Genomic DNA, 18982 nt, shown 5'->3' on the forward strand with positions numbered 1-18982 from the left:
TATAGAAAAAATGAAATTAAAGTTCTATGAGTTTTAAGAGTCATGTGAGTAAATTTTAGAAGATAATTTGAATCTTTGATGTGATTATACCTGAAGGTATAATTCCTCAACATCAATAGGGTAGTCTGTGCAAGCCCAAAACAGCAAGCTTACATAAAAATATTAGGATACTATTCTTAAAGGCCTTCAGTTAGAATTCTCTATTAGATTTAACACCCCTGGGATCCCTGGGTGGCGCAGCGGTTTGGCGCCTGCCTTTGGCCCAGGGCGTGATCCTGGAGACCCGGGATCGAATCCCACATCGGGCTCCCGGTGCATGGAGCCTGCTTCTCCCTCTGCCTGTGTCTCTGCGCCTCTCTCTCTCTCTGTGACTATCATAAATAAATAAAAATTAAAAAAAAAAAAAAAGATTTAACACCCCTAATGCTTGACACACATAATCTTTTTGAAGTCTGGGTTCCAGTTGGGTTGCTGAATTCACTTATTGAAACTAAATATCAAGGTTTGACAATGTCATGTTGGAGGATAAAACATAGCAAGATTATGAAACGATTTCTACTCCCAAAGGCATCACGAAGGGTGGGCAGAGACCTCCATTTTCCACAAAGATCATGATTGTAGTCTTCCAAGCCACGGGATCCCTGCTTTCTAATGCGGTTGAGTAGCTAACATAGTAACTCATTGAAGTGAAGGTTGCCCACTGCTGATTGCAAATGCCTTAGTTCAGCCTCCCTGTCTAGATCTATTCTGGATTACTGCAGCAGTCTGCTGGCCTTTTGTTGCCCACCCCACCTTGATCTCTTCTCCACACTTAGTTAAGGCAGGCGTGATGCTCCCTTGCTTACAGCCCTTCTGCAGATCCCTTCTTGCCTATTAATAAATCCAAACTCCTTTAGTCCTTCATCTCATATACAAAACGTCCAAGACCTACTCTTTACCTAACTCTCAAGCCCCATCTCTTCTCTTCCAGGATATTCTGTTCCAGCAACACCAAGCTTCTGCAATGCTAGTGTTTTCTAGTGCCCTGTTTTCTCTTGTGGTTGTAGCTGTTTCTCCTAACCCCAACCTCATACATGCTGGCTTGTCTTCCAGCACTCAGAGTAGGGTATACCTCTCCAAAACCAATCTTGATTAGATCCTTTTTCTTGATCTCATCCCTCAGAAACAAAAAAACAAAAAACAAACAAATAAAAACCCCAACAACTTTCAAGTTGCTAGTTGCTCTTTTTATGGGCTGCCATAAAATCCAACATAGGACTTTTACCACTATGGGCAATGCGTTCATTAGTCTATTATAAATTTGTTGACCACAATCCACAGTAACTACACACATAACTCATAACTACACACATAAATATACTCTTAAAAGCCTTCACAGGGCTTTATCAGAAGTTCCCAAACTTTCTTAGTTCATGACATCCTTATCATATCAATAATTTTTTCACAACATCCCTAGATCAAAAGAAACACCTAACGGTTTATTAAATAGGCCCAAACAACTTCATAAGTATTTACTTCCTAAAAATCTAGTAGCTATTTGAAAAAATAATAAACAAAAATTAGATAACTTTCTTTGTTAACTGCATATTACTCCATGGTTTATTCAACCAGCCTCCTGTACTTGGACATTTAAGTATTTTCCAATATTTTTCAAATACAAATAACATTATAATGAAAATCTTTATGTATCTGTGTCTTTGTATTGTTGGAGGTAAATATTCAGGATAAATGCATATATAAAATTTGTTAGATATTGCCAAATTCTTCTCCTTAATGGAGCTGTACTATTTGGAATACTACCAGCAGTACGTAAGAGTGCCATGGCCTCGCCGGCCGAGTACCCTGTCAAGCTTCTGAATTGCAGCCAACCTAATAGGTGAGAAATAGTATCTCAGTATAGTTTTAATTAGTGAATTAAACATTTTTTGTATATCAAAGGGCCATTTTTTACATTTAAAAAAATAATTTGTTCACATTACTTGCCCACTTGTTAAATAATTTTTGGCCTTTTTTCCGCTCAGATTTAAAAAGTTCTCTATATTTAAGAATGTTAACCATTTAACTTTGATATATGTTGCAAGTATTTTGCCCAGTCATCTTTTGTCTTTGCTTCTGGTGTCTTTGGACATGCAAAAGTTTGTTTTCATGTAGTCAAATATATTGTTATATTTATTACATCTGGATTTTTAGTTATCAAAGAGCCTTTCTTTATCTGGAATTCAGTCATGTCTTCTTCTAGTGTTCATGTAGTTTCATTTTCCACATTCAGTTTTCTGATCCATTTGGAGTATATTTCTGTAGATTATGTGAAGAATGGATGTAATGTTACCACAAGTGCCATTTTTTTTTTAAATCTTTGCTCCCTTTATCATACACTAGATTTCTGTATGGAGTTGGGTCTATTTTATTCCATCACCCTGACTGTTTTAATCAGAGAGGCATTGCATGTGATTTCTTAGCTGGTAGACCTAGTCCCCATTGTAGCTCACCCTCTTCAGTATTGTCCCTGCTATTCTTGCATATTTTATTTTTCCATATGAACTTCAGCATCAATTTGTCCATTCATTAAAAAGCTCATTTCTGTTTTTATTGAGATTGCATTGAACTTACGATTTAACTTAGAACTGATTTCTTGATGATATGGAGACATCTTAAGATGTCTTAACCTAGAATAAGCAATGTTTCTTCATTTTTTAAAATCTCCTTTGTGTCTTTGGGGAATGATTTATAGTTTTCTTCATATAGGCTTTGAACATTTCTTGTTAAATTTATTCCACAGCATTTTATCGTTGTTGTTGCTGTTATATAAATAGAATTTCTTATACATTTTATTTTCTAACTGTTTATTATTCATTATATGAATATTGCAGATTTTTGCATGTTTTCCTGCTGTCTTGCTAAATTCTTATCATTTGAGTTATTTTTATCATTGCTTCTTTTAGGCTCAGATATGCTGTCATGTCACCTATAGAGATTTCAATCCTTTCTTTTCCAATGGTTATGCTTCTAATTGTTTATCCTATCTAATTGCATTGATTAATATCTCTAGAACAGTGTTAAACTGCAGTATAACAAGTCTTTAATAAGAGCGATTCTGATTGCCTTGTTATTTTTTTCTGTGGATAAACAGAGATGTACATTGTACTAGATATTAACTTAGATATGGTAATGCCTTTCAGAGACTGCAGTCCTTTGCTGTCTCTGTAAGAGATTCTAAATGGAGATGCCTATGGTGAGAGGCAGGAAAGATGGACTTTGCTAGTGGGCAAAGTACAAAGATAAGCAAGGTAAGGACTGATCTGTAGTTTCCCAGTTCACACAGCAGGTCCTAAGTTTTGTTCTTATCTTGCCACACAGTTCTGTTGAACTTCATTTCAGTCATCTCTCAGCCAGTCATGGATGCCACAGGGTGACCTCATTTTCTCTAGACTAAAGCTGCCGTGGATCTATGACAATCTGAGGGCTCCCTTCTAGGCTTTTGCAGCCTCAGGTGGTTTCTTTATGTTATAGACACGTAAATTAGGCTTACCTTGTATTGATGTGGTTATGGCTTGCTTGGGTTCTTGGGTCAGTAGTTCATATGGCAAGGCAGGTTTGTAATTAGACAAGTTTACGCATGGGGGTGACCTAAAGTACACAGATGTGGGGTGGTTCCAGACAAGTTTGTAGGGCCTGGAACCTCTTCTTTCTCCAGAATTCATTTTTGAAGACTTAGTCCTCTAGCTGAAAGTGTATGTTTATGCGGAATCAGGTGTTGGACATCAGCACACATTCCATCTACATGTCAATTAGGATACACACCAGTGCTGTTTCCCAGGTTCTAGAGGCTGCTTTCATTCACTGCCATCTAATTCACCCCAAAAGTTAGCATATTTTCTGTAGATTCTTATAATTTCACAATTATCTAGGTCCATTTGTGAACTCCCAATCCATATGGTGTTACCTTTGTCATTGTAAGTACTTCCTTTCCCAGGAGTGCTGGGAGATAGGATATTATTAATTTCTTGCCTGTTACGCTGAGGAGCTCCTCCCCAGAAGTTTCTACAACTCTTGGTCCATGGCCTGTTTGCCATCTTCACTGTCCCAGGAACACTTGTAGGTAGCTGTAATCTCTTCTTTTCCCTAGGTTGAAGAGCTCTCACTCACCAGGTGAGTAGTCTATGGCCATCTGCACTTTCCTAGGACTGTTGCCTTTTTCTCTCTGGGCCATGTTGCCTCACTGATATGCAGTTCAACCTCGAGGGGGTGTAGGGATTGTCCTGCCTTGAAGACCCTCAAGTCCCACCCTCCAGTACACTGATGGCACCTTGATAGCAGAGCTTGGGGAGGAAGCAAATTTTTTTTGTTCCTTTTTTTTCAGAAGGAAAAAAGTTCCTTCACAGGGAAAGTAATGAGGTAAAAAGGTTCCTTCACCTATCCTCGTCTTTTAAGTCTGAGGACAGTCTGTCTCCCCCCGTCCTTCTGCCTAAGACATTATGTCTGTGACAAAAAATCCTCATTCCCTGAGGTCTTTGGTTGCTCTAGTCTTAATGCTCGGATTATTAGTGACTTTTCCTACTTTTCCCTGTTGGTCTGTAAGGTGTCCCTATTTCCATGTCTGCATGCTACAACTAAGATAATTCTATGTGTCTGCTACTTCATTAATTCTTATTTGCTGCTTGTGGGTTTTGGTAACTTTCTTGATCACTCAGAATAAACAAAACTTGGCCATTTGCTCTGTTTATCTCTTCTTATTATCTTTGCTTTGGCTCAGATAAAACTCATTCTTGTCTTTATATTTTCTTTTGTTTTTTAAAGTTTATTTGGTACAGCTGTTTAAACTGTACAGTAACTTGTCATTTATATTTTTAATTCTGTAAATTGTCTTTTTATGTCATTTGCTTATTTGTGGGGAATGTAGGGGCTGGATTTAAAAAATAAAGGATTTATTGAAATGTAACTCCCATGCCATAACATGTATTCTCTTAAAATATAATTCAGTGGTTTTTAATATAGTCACAGAATTGTGACTGGCAACCATCGCCACTATCTGACTTTTTAAAAAGATTTTATTTATTTACTTGAGCGAGAGAAAGAGAGAGCAACAGAGGGGGAAGGAGAGGGAGAAGCAGACTCCCTGCTGAGCATAGAGCCCGAAGTAGGTCTCGATTCCAGGACCCCGAGATTGTGACCTGAGCTAAAGGCAGATGCCTAACTGAGCCAACCAGGTGCCCCACTGCTGTCTCATGTAAGAACATTTTCATAACACCAGAAAGAAACCCCATGCTCATTAGTCATCACCCCTGATTCCCTCCACCCCTAGCCCCAGGGAACTAATAATCTACTTACCATCTGTACAGATTTTCCCATTCTAGACATTTCTGGATTCCATAAATGGAATCCTACAACATTGGCCTTTTGTGTTTGGCTTCTTTAACTCAACATAATGTTTTCAAGGTTTGTCCAGGTTATAGCATGGATCAGTACCTCATTACTTTTTAAGACTGAGTAATGTTACATTGAATGGATATACCAGATTTTGATTATTCATTTATCAGTTGATGGACACTTGGGTATTTCCACCTGGCTCATGTTGAATAATGCTGCCATGAACATTGAGGTACATGTTTTTGCATGGACATGTGTTTTCATTTCTCCTGTATGTGTGTGTATGTGCGTGTGTGTGTGTGTGTATATATATATATATAAAAACTGGTGTTCCTCAATTTTGTGTATATATATTCCATATATATATATATATATAAAACTCAGTCGTGTTGTAACTCCATGTTTAACATTTTGAGAAAACTGCCAAACTGTTTTCTACCCACTGTCGGTGTATGCGGCTTCCTAGGCTCTCTGCATCCTCACCAGCATTTGTTATAGCCCATAGTTTTAATTACAGCTATCCTAGTGAGTGTGATTATCTTCTTTCATCTGCTGGAATACTTTGTCTGAGCTGCCCAGTGTATGTGAACTAATGTACATCTTAGTGTATTATGTCTTTTTCTTCTTAGACATTTTTAACTTGAGGTCCAATTTCTGGAATGTTTTCTTTATTGTAAAAACAATAAACGTGGCTTTTTGTTTGAACTTCCAGGTGAACTTTGCTTTTGATTCATAACAAGATTTCTGTTTTCCATTAGTGTGTCTGATGAGTTTCAAGCTGTTATAACTTTAAATTGTTATCAAGCACACTGTTAAAAATTGTGACATTAGAAGTAGACAAAATACCTTAAGTTAGAGAGTGAAGGGGAATCATTCATAATGAACACTGACAGTGTTTTGAAGATTTGTTGGTGCAGTGTTGACTACAAAATTGAGGAACACCAGTTATATACAAGAGTAACCAAAAATTACTAAGTTTAATCCTGTTTGTATTCCTGTTCTTACCAGTAAGTTTCAAAGTGTAAGTGACTAAATTTTTTTAAATTGAAACTGTGTGTGTGTGTGTGTGTGTATGTGTGTGTGTATATATATATATATATATATATATATATATAAAATCTCATTTGATCTTTCTATCAGCCAAAAGATATAGGTGGGATGAGTGCTCTTTGGGATGGGAAAATTTATTGACCTGCATTCAACAGTGTTTTCTTGGATATACCTATAAACCTAAAGATTTCCACATCAGCTAGTAACTATGTTGCTTTGTCTTAAACGATTATTTCAAGAAGTATTGGTTAGCATTAGTATGTTCATAAAGCTCTGACTTGCTAAGTCTCTCTGCATAATTATTTTATACTTTTAGTTCCCATCTGTTCCCTGTTATTATCTGTATGTTAACACAGTTATAAAATAAAGATGACAGTCTTTATATCTCAACTATATGCCTCTTTCTGAAATGCGTAAAGAACTACATTGGTGATTCTTTTACATTTGGTTACATTTTAAAATAAGAGAGCTCCTTCCCACCCCCAACTTTGTATCTTGAAATATTCTAACTTACAGAAAAGTTAAAAGAGTTTTATATCGAACACTTGTATTTCCCAGTCACCAATTCCAATTATTTTGCCCCTTTTGCTTGATCTTTTTAAGTATAGATGTTTTTATTTTTCTCTACTGTTTGAAAGAAGGCTGGAAACCTCAGGAAACTTCACCTCTGTATATTTTATCTTGCATCTTCTGAGAATGAAGGCATTCTCCTGTATGGTCATAATGCTATTTTAACACATAAGGAAATTAGTAATAATTCCATAACATCATCTAATATGTAGCCCAGATTCAGATTTCCTGGCCTAGTTGCCACCCAGTGCCTTTAATAGCTGTTTTTCCTCTGATCCAGGGTCTAATCAAGGTTTGTGATTTGTGTTTCCTTATTATGTCTTCTTTACCCCTTGATTTCATTTTTTTCTAGTAAACTTTTTTGAGGTATAATTTACGTATCATAAAATTCACTTAAGTTTATAGTCATTTTTAGTAGCTGGTTGTGTAACCATCACCATAATCCAGTTTTAAAACATTTTTGTCACTTCAACAAAATTCCTTTGACCATTTGTAGTTAATAATCCCCATTTCCACCTCCAGCTTCAGGCGACTATTAACTTAGATTCTGTCTCCACAGTTTTGCCTTTTCTGGGCAAATGGAATCATTCCAGAAATAGTCTTTGGGGTTTTTTTCTGCTTCATCATGTTGTGGCATGGGCCCATAACTTTTCTTTTCATTGGTGAATGGTAGGTAAGTATTTCATTAAGTGGATATACCACATTTTGCTCATGTATTTACCAGGTGATGGGACATTGGGATTGTTTCCCTTTATTGGTTTTTATGAATAATTCTGCTATGAACATTCATGTACAAGCCTATGTGTGGACATATGTTTTCATTTTTCCTGGGTATATACCTAAGAGGAGAAATGCTTAGTTGTATGGAATGTTTATGTTTAACCTTTTAAGGAGGTGCTAAACTGTTTCCCAAAGTGGCTACATGTTATTTTGCATTTCTACCAGCTGTGTTTGAGAGTTCTGATTTCTCTGCATCTTTAACAGTGGTTATAGTCTTTTTAGAAATTATTATGGCCATTCCAGTAGGTATAAATTGGTATCTTGTAGTTTAATTGCATTTCCCTAATGATTGATGGTGTTGAGCATCTTTTCATGTGCTTATTAGCCATTCACAAATTTTCTTTGGTGGAATGTCTACTCAAATCTTTTTCTTATTTTTTTTTTTTAAACTGGGTTATCTAACTTGTTATTGAATTGTGAGTTCTCTATGTGTTCCAGATACAGTTCTTCATCAAACATGTGATTTGCAAAGATTTTCTCCCAGAGAACACTGTTTTGTTTTTGTAATGATGTTAACCATGAGCCTTGCTTACTTTTTCAAATAATTTGCCACGGGGCTTTTTTAGACAATTGGAATAAAAGCTAAATGTTTTCTTAATTCTTCCACATGTCTAGCTAGTGCAGAAGCAGAGTAAATAATTAAAGACAATGATAGTCACCTTCATCTTCATTCTACAATTAAGCAGTGAGAAACTCCTTCTGAACCACAAGAAGCAAATAGAGATACTACAGATATTAGGGTTCTCTCAGTTTTAAGAACCAGAAATCCAGTTTAGACTGTCTTCAGCAAAACAGAAGTTTGGTGTTCTCTCCCTCCTCCAGCTCTACCTGTTGGTTTCTTCATTCTGTTGACTGACTCTTCACATGGTGGCCACTTTCATCTCCATATTCAGTTTTTCCCAGCTCAGTGGAAAGAGCCAGTCTTTCTTCCTAGCCCAGGGAATGGAGCACTCTGGCCAGCCTGCGTATCTTGGCCACTTTTGAGAGAGGCAGAGCATCCAGATTTGCTGTCCTGTTGTAATGCAGTAAAGAGACGATGGTTCCCTCCAAGAGAAGGGATGCGGGGCAGACAAACCGTATGTCTGCTACCTTAAGGGTAACATGCATTTTTTGCCCACTTTTATGAACTTAAACCAAAAGTAATACGTAGAAAGTTGACATCTGGAGCTTTTGGAAAAAAATCACATTTGTTATCTGATTAATTTTAATGCTAAATGAGCCTTTACTGGTAGTACTTTTCCTTATCTAAACAAACGGATGTGATATCAGTTTTAAACTAAAACATTCCATATACCTGTTTCACTCTCCAGTGGAGGTGGGAAACAACTAACATTAACAGTGGTAACTTGGGGAAAAAAAAAAAAAAAAACAGTGGTAACTTGTAACTTGGTAATCATGTCTGATTTTTCTGTACTTGTTCTTTCATGTAGTTTTCTTTAGCTCTCTGAGTGGGGTTATATCCAACTGTCTTGGAGTTCCTACATTCCTACAGATTGCTGAAATCAATTTTTTATAATTAGTTTCCTTCCTCTCCTCTTTCATTTACTTGGATTCTCAAGCTCTGTCAGTGTCCATATGTTGTATGATTCATCTTCAAAGTGATTTTTTTTTTTTTAAGTAAAGATAGTTCCCAATTCCTTTTCATGACATTGGGTGTATGATGTGTATGGGGAGGGTGACGATGCTGTTGATGTAGTTATGATTTTCCTGCTCTAAAAAGGAAATAATTTTTATCACTTAAAATGTTTCTTATCTAAAGTCTTTGATAGATATAACTGCTATATAAATACTGTCATGAAATTAAACAAATAACTCTGGATACTATTTGGCTCTTGTGTTGCTTCCATACTTTTCCAGTACTCTTTAAGATTTGTTTTCAGTATGAAAGTTGAATGCAGAAATAAGAACTTATGGTTTGGGGGCTGTCTGTATAAAATGTATCATCTATAAATACAGTGAGAAGAATGGGCCTTGAAAGATTTTCTAATGTATTCTTCCATTGTTTGCAAAAATCTCCTCAAAACTACCCAACCACTTGCCATTGCTTAAACACTTGCAGTGATCTTGTGGAAATCTGGGTCATTTTTGGATGTTTTCATTTAAAGATTCATTCCTGTTTTGTACTGAAGTGTATTATCCTGTGACTTCTCTTTGTGCCTGGTTTGTTCTCTGAAGAAGAACTTATTACACAAACCTATTTTGAGCCCTTGTTAAACAGTACATCTGTTGACAGAATCGAGAACAGTCATTTTACAGATACCTTTCTTCAAGTAATTGAAGATGGCAGTGATACAACTCCTTTGCCAGCTTCCCCATCGCCTGCCTGCTCAGGCCAAACATCCCTCATTTCTTTAGTTAGTTCCTGACTATCTTGATCACAGGCTTCCAAAAATAAGACAGTAACAGACACTTATTTTGAGGTCAAATTTTACAACTTAAAATCTGAAATACATCGAAAGAGGAAGGATGAAACTAGAATCTGTAGATTCCTTCTGTGGCCAGGCCCTGACCCTAAGCAATTTCAGATTTATTATTTCCATGTAATTATCCAGATTCACTTAGATGAGGTAGATGAGGAAACTTAAAGGCAGTAAGAATCAGGAAGTAAAGCTTAAAAATAAAGAAATAGAAAAAACAGCATAGCTTTGAACATCCAAAGTAGAAATGTGAGGTCCTGGCACTAAAGGCTGTTAACATCTGATGTTCAGGAGAATAATTAGGCCATCTTTCAGAACTCTTACTTTATATCTAATTACAATAAGCCTGGTAGTTTGCGTCCAAACAATTTGTAGGAGTGAAGGGATGCTGCTGAAGGCAAGCACCGCAGGCAGTAGTGATCAGTGAGGGACAACTGTGAAAGGAAGGCAAGAGGCAGAAAGACTTAATAACATGACCATATGAGAATTCAGAGTTCCGCATTCCAGGGCAATTCATAATAGCTCCTAAGGGCAGGAGAATAGTTGCTAGTTATGATTCTAGGTTATCAAGGAATTTAAAAAAAAAAAAACTGTTCAGTTAAGTTGAAGAATTTGTAAGACATACAATTCTGAATTCAAAATCTTTATTGAATACACTTTAAAAATTAAAATACTATCCTACCTGGATACTACTTCTGATGGCTAAATTGCTTGTTTCTCATCCATTATCCCCTTTACTAAAGTCTCTTGATTATTTTCTTTTTTTTTATTTTTTTATTTTTTTATTTTTTATTTTTCTTGATTATTTTCTTAATGTGTTTATGTTAAGCATTTAGTAAAATAAGGCACTCAGTAAATAGTAGCTGTTCATCTGTTGATGATTGATTGCAAGAGGTAATCTGTACAGTTAGAATTTGTCATTTCCTATAACTTTAGCTGAATAAGCAAGGTTCTTCCATCTTGGATGTGTTACGGTTCATTACAATTTGTCTTCCTTTTGTGGGTTAGCACATTCTGGTCCACTTCCCCTGCTTGTTAGACTAAGCAAAAACAGTTCAAATTTTCATATAAAAATGTATGTGAGTACTTTTAAAATTACCTAGTTAAGAGTTGCATTCTTTTGGATTAGGAAATAAGAGTATAATGTTGTATTACTCCAAAAATACTTTAGGTTTTATCCTCCTTCTCCTTTTCTTCCAAACCCCAGCTGTTTTGGTTGCTGTTTTGATGTAAGTAGTCAGCTGCCCTTTATTCTTATAAGTTTCAACTATCTCTAATTTTACTACATCTTTAAATCTTTGATGCACATATTGACAATTTATTCTTCAAAGAAAGATTAAAATGTATAGTGCCAAAATATTGTGGGATTTTTGGCTTTTGGTTGGTTAAAACCTAGCAATCTTATCAGAACATTGCTACCTTTGAGAAGTATAAAATCATAAACTTATCTCTGCTTTCAGTGAAATTTTAGTAACTTCATATTAAGAACAGTTTGTCATGCAGTATAGAATGTATTTCATTACGTGACAGATGCGTGAAAAATGTGGGGAAACCAACCTCTGTTTATAAATTACTTTGTGCTATTTCTTTATGTTGATAGATTAAGAAGTATGATACATCCAGACTTTTCAGTAACTTTCCTAAAAGTGTGATGTGCTCTTTGGCATCTTGTACTGAGACTGTGGGGCACCTGGGTGTCTCAGTCGCTTGAGTGTCTGCCTTCAGCTCAGGTCACGATCCCAGGGTCCTGGGATCCAGTCCTGCTTTGGGCTCTCTGTTCAGTGGGGAGCCGGCTTCTCCTTCCCCCTCTGCTCCTCCCCCCAGCTCATGCTCTCTCTGTCAAATAAATAAATAAATTTTTTTTTTTTTTAAGTACTGAGACTGTAATTGTAACATCATTTGGATTCAGAACTCAGGACTCATTTTTTTGGCTTACTGTCAGTATAAAATATTTTCACGTAAAGTGAAAGTTTGGGCCAAGGATAAACAGCAGCAGATTTCCTTTTTGTAGTTTATTTTTGCTAGATTAGTCAATAAACCTGTTTTAGGTCTGTGTCACAATGTGGAAGGTGGGGCAGGAGGGTTTAGAAGGAAGCATTCCCTTTTTCTGTGAGAGAGAGCTTATGAGAGTGGGGGAGGGTGGAGGAGGTGGGGAGAGAATCTTTTTTTTTTTTTTTTTAATTTTTATTTATTTATGATAGTCACAGAGAGAGAGAGAGAGGCAGAGACACAGGCAGAGGGAGAAGCAGGCTCCATGCACCGGGAGCCCGACGTGGGATTCGATCCCGGGTCTCCAGGATCACGCCCTGGGCCAAAGGCAGGCGCCAAACCGCTGCGCCACCCAGGGATGGTGGGGAGAGAATCTTAAGCACACTTGGGGCCCAGAGCAGAGCCCTCCATGGGGCTGGATCTCACGATCCTGAGATCCTGACCTGAGCTGAACTCAAGAGTCACACATTTAATTGATTGAGGCACCCAGGTGCCCCAGGAAGCATTTCCTATTAAGGCAATCATATGAAAGTAATTTTGAGATAAAAGTGGTTAGTAATATGTGTCTTCTTCATTCCAAAACTTGGACAGGTTGGCAATAATGTTTCATAAATGAAAGAAGAAAGGGAAGATTGATAGTAGTTGAGGGTTTTTTTCCCTTTAGAAAATTATAATTTGTTTATTCTTTAACATTTGAAGCTGGTAGACATCCATTTATTGTCCGTAGAATGAAATGTTTTGAAGAGAAGTATAGAAGATTTGAGGAGAGACCGTATGGTGTGGTGACATGAGCGTAGGTTTCATTTAATAAAGTACTTGTTGAAGAAGCACCTGTTGTATGCAGGTACTGTGCTGGACGCATAAAAGGACAGGCACTCAACCTAGGCTTAGGAACAAGGGGTTTTCTGAAGTGACCACCAGGAGGATGAATAGGAATTTGGTAAAAGAAATCAGGATTGGGTTGAATTGGCCATTGGGGATTCAGGACCAGGGAATCAGATCCATGCCATGGATTTTGAGAGAATGTGGCGTATTCCTGAGGGCTAAGGAGGAGCATGTGAAAAGGCCCTGGGGAAACGGAACGGTTGCAGACAGATCACAAGGCCCTTCATCTCAGGCCCCTGGGGAGCCAGCAAATAAATTTAGGAGCATTATGATCAGGTTTGTGTTTTGATCATTCTCTATACCAGTGCTTCTGAAATTATCTTTGGTGAAGAACTATTTTTAAAATTTTCAATATGTATCAGACTGAGAAGATTTTAAAATACAATACAGATGAATTACTTAAAAAAGAAATTTTAAGAACAAAAGCCCATATCAAAAGTTAGAACAGACATAAAATTATTTCTAAGTTTCACTATAAGTTTCCAAAGATATACTCTCAGATTTGTTCTTTCCTGGTCATTAACTAGTTAAGTTCTGGCTACCTCTGCTACAGAGGAGTTACCTCCTTTTGATCATATACTCCATCTCTATAGAATTCTAGAAACTCCCATGTGTATATTTATTTTTAAATCACACACATATACTGCTGTGTGGTTATACAATATACATTATAAATCTTAAAATAGAAAGTAATGGGAGGTTATATAAGCTATTTTAAATTTAAAAATTAAAAAAATGAAAAAATTTTAATAGTATAAAATTTTTTCGGTGATACTAAAACATTGCTTAGTGAAAGCACTGTGGTCAAATGTGCTTTATTAAAACTTTACAAGTCTTGGTTCATTCATAGAATAAATAAATAGTATATTATATCATCATGTTGCATACTGTTTCTCCAAATAGAAATTTTACCTCAATAAAGGTGGAAAAAGATAAGTAAAAAAACAAGTATTATTTAGGTGCCGAGGGACACAGTAGACCATAATATATACCCAAAAAAAAAAAAAAAAAAAAAGTCTCTGCTTATATTATCTTCATTCTAGTGAAAATCAACACTTTGTGAAATGGTGATTCAAAGGCTTGGTTTTAGGTGCAGTCTGTTTTATGTTTGTTTTCATGCATGTCCCATTTGAGATAGATGCCTCTTTAAGATGTAGATCAAAATTAGGAGAATGATGTTGATTGTATCGGCTTAATGATAGTCCTCAGTTTTTAATTTTATCTAACAATTAAAGGACAGATTTTTAGTGAAATTTGTCTTGCTGATTTCCGTGTTCTCTGATGTCAGTTCTTGGAAACTCATCAGAATGAGTTTCCTTTTTGGTGTGTATTTTTGGTGTGTAAATGTTTTCAAAATCCAGTGAAACTACAGTTTTAAACAGGTTAGAAATTTTCAAGCTGGTGGTCAGGTGAGATTATCTTTTAAAGTGGGTACATTTACGTTCATAACAGTAAAAGCTTGCTGAACTCCTGATGTATCCGTTCACTGATACCATGTTGTCTTAATTACTTTAGCTTTATGAGAAGTCTTCATCGTCAGTAGAGTAGGAATCAGTAAAGGTTTTCTCAAGGGGTCTAAATGTCAGCTCTAGGCTTTGCAGGCCATATGGTCTCTGTTAAAACCACTCATCTCAGCTGTTGTAATAAAAAGCAGCCATAGTACATAAACAGATGGGAGTGGCTAAGTCCCAATAAAACTTTATTTACAAAAAGAAGCATTTCGCCATAAACCTAAAACTGCCCTAGAAAATAAAGTCTATTAAAAAGAAAGGTGACTATCATAAGTAAATTTAAAAATAAAAAAAAATAAAAAGAAAGGTGGACAGAAGAAACAGCATCACTTCTATGTTGTTCCTATGGAAGATGCATAATCTGAATCTTATCATCAGACAAAACTCAATTAAGAGACATGCTATAAAATAATTGGTTAGTAATCTTCAAAATTGTTGAATTTATGAAAGTCAAAGTGTGAGGAATTGTTCCCAACTGAAAGAGGGCAAAGAGATGCAACAACTAAATGGAACACATGATTCTAAGCCAGTGCGGAATCTTGGATAGGGTCTGAGGATTCTATGATAGGACTGTGTTAATGTTCATATCCCAATGGTGATGACCCTATTATGACCCTATTATGGTTTGTAGGGGATTGTTCTTGTTGGAGATAAACTCAGAACTATTCAGGTGAGACAAAGCATCATATCAGCAACTTACTCTTCTCTCTCTCCCTCTCTCTCTCTTTCTTTTGAAAGAGAGAGAGAAAACAGGGGAGGGGCAGAGGGAGAAGGAGAAGGAGAGAGAGAGAGAGAGAGAGAATCTTAAGCAGGCTCCATGTCCCGTAATGCAAGGCTTAGCCTCACAACCCTGAGATCCTGACCTGAACTGAAATCAGGAGTCAGAGACTTAACTGACTGAGCCGCTCCTGTTTTGTGGGTTGCCTTTTTACTCTGTTGATAGCATCTTTTGATGCACAAAATCTTTCATTTTATTTTATTTTATTTTATTTTATTTTATTTTATTTTATTTTATTTTATTTTATTTTTTATTTTTTGCACAAAATCTTCTAATTTTCATGAAGTCCATTTTGTCTATTTCTTTTGTTACCTGTGCCTTTGCCATTGTAGCCAAGAACCCATTGCCAAATTCAATATCGTGAAGCTTTGGCCCTGTTTTCTTCCAAGAGTTTTATTGTTTTAGGTCTTATATTTAGGTCCTTGATCTTGTAATTACTTTTTAAAGTAATTGAAATATAATGTTGTAAGTTAGGACCACATTTTCAGCAATTTTGCTAAGTTCACTTGTTAATATTGATAATTTGATTCTTTCGGAATGTTGCCTATAAATAATCTCAATTTTGCTTTTTCCTAGGACAAAGCAAATCTTCTGCCTTTTATTTCTGTTCTTGCTTTATTGCACTGACTAGAATTTCCAGGACCTTACTGACTGGCAGTGATGATAGTAAGCAGTCTTGTCTTATCCTTCGTCTTATGGGGCATACATTTGCGATTTAACCTGTAAAGTTTTTGTAAATATTATTTATCAGTATAAAGAGGTTTCTTTCTGTTTCTAGTTTGCTAAAAGGCTTTTCTTATGAATGAATGTTGAATTTTGTCAGATACATATTTTTGCATCTGTTGAGATAATCATATGATTTTGTTCCCTTTTGTGAATTACACATCAATTTGTGAATGTGACACTTGTATTCCTCAAATAAATCCAGTTGGCTCATGATGTACTTTTTTTTTTTTTTTTTTGATGTATCGTTGGTTTTGGTCTGCTAATAATTTTGAATGTTTTTATATCTGTGTTTATGAGAGATTGGCCTGTAATTGTCTTTCTTTTCCTTCTCAGGTTTTCATATCAAGATTATGTAGGTATTACAAAATAAATGGGGATATGGTTCTTCTTCTCTTCTATATTTTAAGGGTCTTCTTTTTATAAAACGAACCATATAAATGGCATAAAATTTTGTGCATTTCCAGTTTCAGTTTTGTTTCACACTAGCTGTGAATTATGCAGAGAATAAAGTTCAGATGTGGTCCTATGTCTGCTTATCCTAGAATCCTCCTCTTATTCGTCCTACTAGTTCCATCAGTAACATATTTACATAGTTTTCCATGTAACACGTTGTTTTTATGAAAGAAGTAATTTAATTTCAGAGGTTTCTTCTCTGGTACCTCTTGCTTTTTTAGCAAATAAAAAGCAGCTCTTGTGTGTTATGTTATTCTAGAATCCAGAAAATATTTTAGCTGACACATTAGAAACTTTTGCACTTTAGTCTAACCTGTCCAAGAATATTGTTCATGTTAACCCTAAAACCTATATGATTTCCAGCAGTATTTGCATTTTAATTTTGCCTTTTGTTATTTGTGTTATTTTAGATGTTTTTACTGTGGCAGGAAGAACAAGTATTAGTAGAATATCATGTGGATTTTGCTATTAGGTAAGAAGCCTTAACGGATGCTTGTGAATCTTTATCATTAAGTTCAGAGTAATTATATGAAGTCTTGATTCAGCATTGCATTACTGTAAAGATGACTAAAAAACATGGAGATTTTCTTCTTGTTCTAGACACTTAGTTTTTAAATACCTTCATAATTCTAATTGTTTCATACGACCATTCCATAATCCTTTTATCCAAAAATGAATATGTTTTAGGATTTGGAATTCTTAGAATTTAAGAAAGATAATTTTATACATATATTAAATATTTCATACTTTCATAATTTGGTGTAGTACCCATTAATCAAATAATATTTCTACAGCAAAATGTATGACTGTTCACACTAAATAAATCAATAGTACAAATAGTCTCTTGTTCAGTTTAGGTTTGGCCTCACATCAGTTTGCACCATACTTACCTGGAAAAAGTTTCATTATTCAGACCTTTTTGTATTGTGATACTACAGCTCACTGTTGGGTTAACAGTGAGGAACAGCAGTGAGGGTTATTGTATATGAGTTAGAGTCCGCTGATGTCGGCATTCCCCTTCCTCTCAGACCCTAATAGGGCATGCCACTGCCCAGAATAACACTGTGAATCGCACTCTCCCTTACAGTTAACTGTGGCCACGTGACTAATTTCTGGCCAATGAGCTCAAGCAGAAATGATTTGTGAAACTCCAGGAAGGGCTCTTAAAGTTGAGAAGGTTACACACCTTGGGTGCCTGGGTGGCTCAGTCAGTGAAGCTTCTGCCTTTGGATCCTGGGGTCCTGGGATGGAGCCTCGCATCTGGCTCCCTGCTCAGCGGGGAGCCTGCTTCTTCCTCTCCCTCTGCTGCTCCCCCTGCTCGTGCTCTCTCTCTGTCAAATAAATAAAATCTTTAACAAGTAAAAAAAAAAGAGAGAAGGTTGCACACTTAAACTTACTTGTAATGACTAGGAATCCTCTGTGGGGATAGTGGCCACCTAAAAAAACGGAAGCATGCCGACTGCTAAATCATTTGGGAGCCACATTGTCAGCCGTGGATTGCCTATCTCTGTATACTTATATCATCATGGAAATTAATTTCTATTTTTAACTGTTATTTTGGGTTTTCTGCCATTAGCAGCCAGACATAAACCTAACACAGAATTAGATACATAAATCCATATTACCATTTCCGTCTTTGATTTCAGTTTGGCATTTGGCCTACTCTCAGATCTGATTTACTGTCCTTGTTTTCTTGCATGAAACTGATGAAGAGCTTATATTAGAAGTAAAAATGAATTGACCCTCTGCCATTGTCTTGTTGCTCACCTGCGCTTGCATGAATCTTTTCAATTCATGGTGTCTATTCGGGAAGCTTTATTAAATTATCTATCTGGCAAAAATGTTTTAGGTAAAAGATAATATTTTTTGTCTCTACCTACCTGGGTCATGTAAACTAAAATACACCCTCATATCCTGACAGTTAGTGAATAGCTATGAGAGAGCACTGCTCTCCACCTCTCTGGTTGCTCACTCTTCCCATAGGTCCGACTGCTCAAACTCCAGATGTACCTTCTCCATTTGACAGAGGCCCAGTGAGGATGCCAGTGTCAGGCAGTATGTTGGCTATTAGTAAAGCTTAATTTCTTCCTCATTTTTTAAAGGTTAGAAACACATGTAAATACGAGTTCTAATATTTTCCCATATTCTGGTGGCTCATTTTATATGCATGCTAGGGTGCACATAAGCCTACTCTCAAGGTCAGTGTTCTAGAGAATGCGCTGGAAGGGGTCAGGCTACCAGACTGGGATGATATGACTCTTAGAACAGCCCAGGTTGATAGGATAATGTCCTAAATAGGATCAGGGGGATTAAGAAAAGCAGCTGGATTTGAAATACTGAGGAAGTAGAATGTGTAGGGCTTGAGTGGTTAATTACACATGGAAAGTTAAGGAGAGGCATCAAGAATAACTAGTTTCTGGTATGAGTCCTTGAGCCTGAATGAACGAGGATGGCAT

General features: G+C 36.3%; 1 protein-coding gene across 4 annotated transcripts in view; it reads left to right on the forward strand.

Annotated features, from left to right (window-relative positions):
• RALA (RAS like proto-oncogene A) overlaps positions 1 to 18982 on the forward strand; it is a 73176-nt gene that overhangs the window by 3888 nt on the left and 50306 nt on the right. The window contains exon 2 of one of the 4 annotated variants that reach the window (XM_072791635.1): positions 16937 to 16998. The exons of the other annotated variants lie outside the window; for them this stretch is intronic. The gene's annotated coding sequence lies outside the window, so the exon portion shown is untranslated. The remainder of the gene's footprint in view (positions 1 to 16936; positions 16999 to 18982) is intronic. 4 annotated transcript variants of the gene reach the window in all.

This window comes from Canis lupus, chromosome 21 (assembly GCF_048164855.1).
Source record: "Canis lupus baileyi chromosome 21, mCanLup2.hap1, whole genome shotgun sequence".
Taxonomy (NCBI): Eukaryota; Metazoa; Chordata; class Mammalia; order Carnivora; family Canidae; genus Canis; species Canis lupus.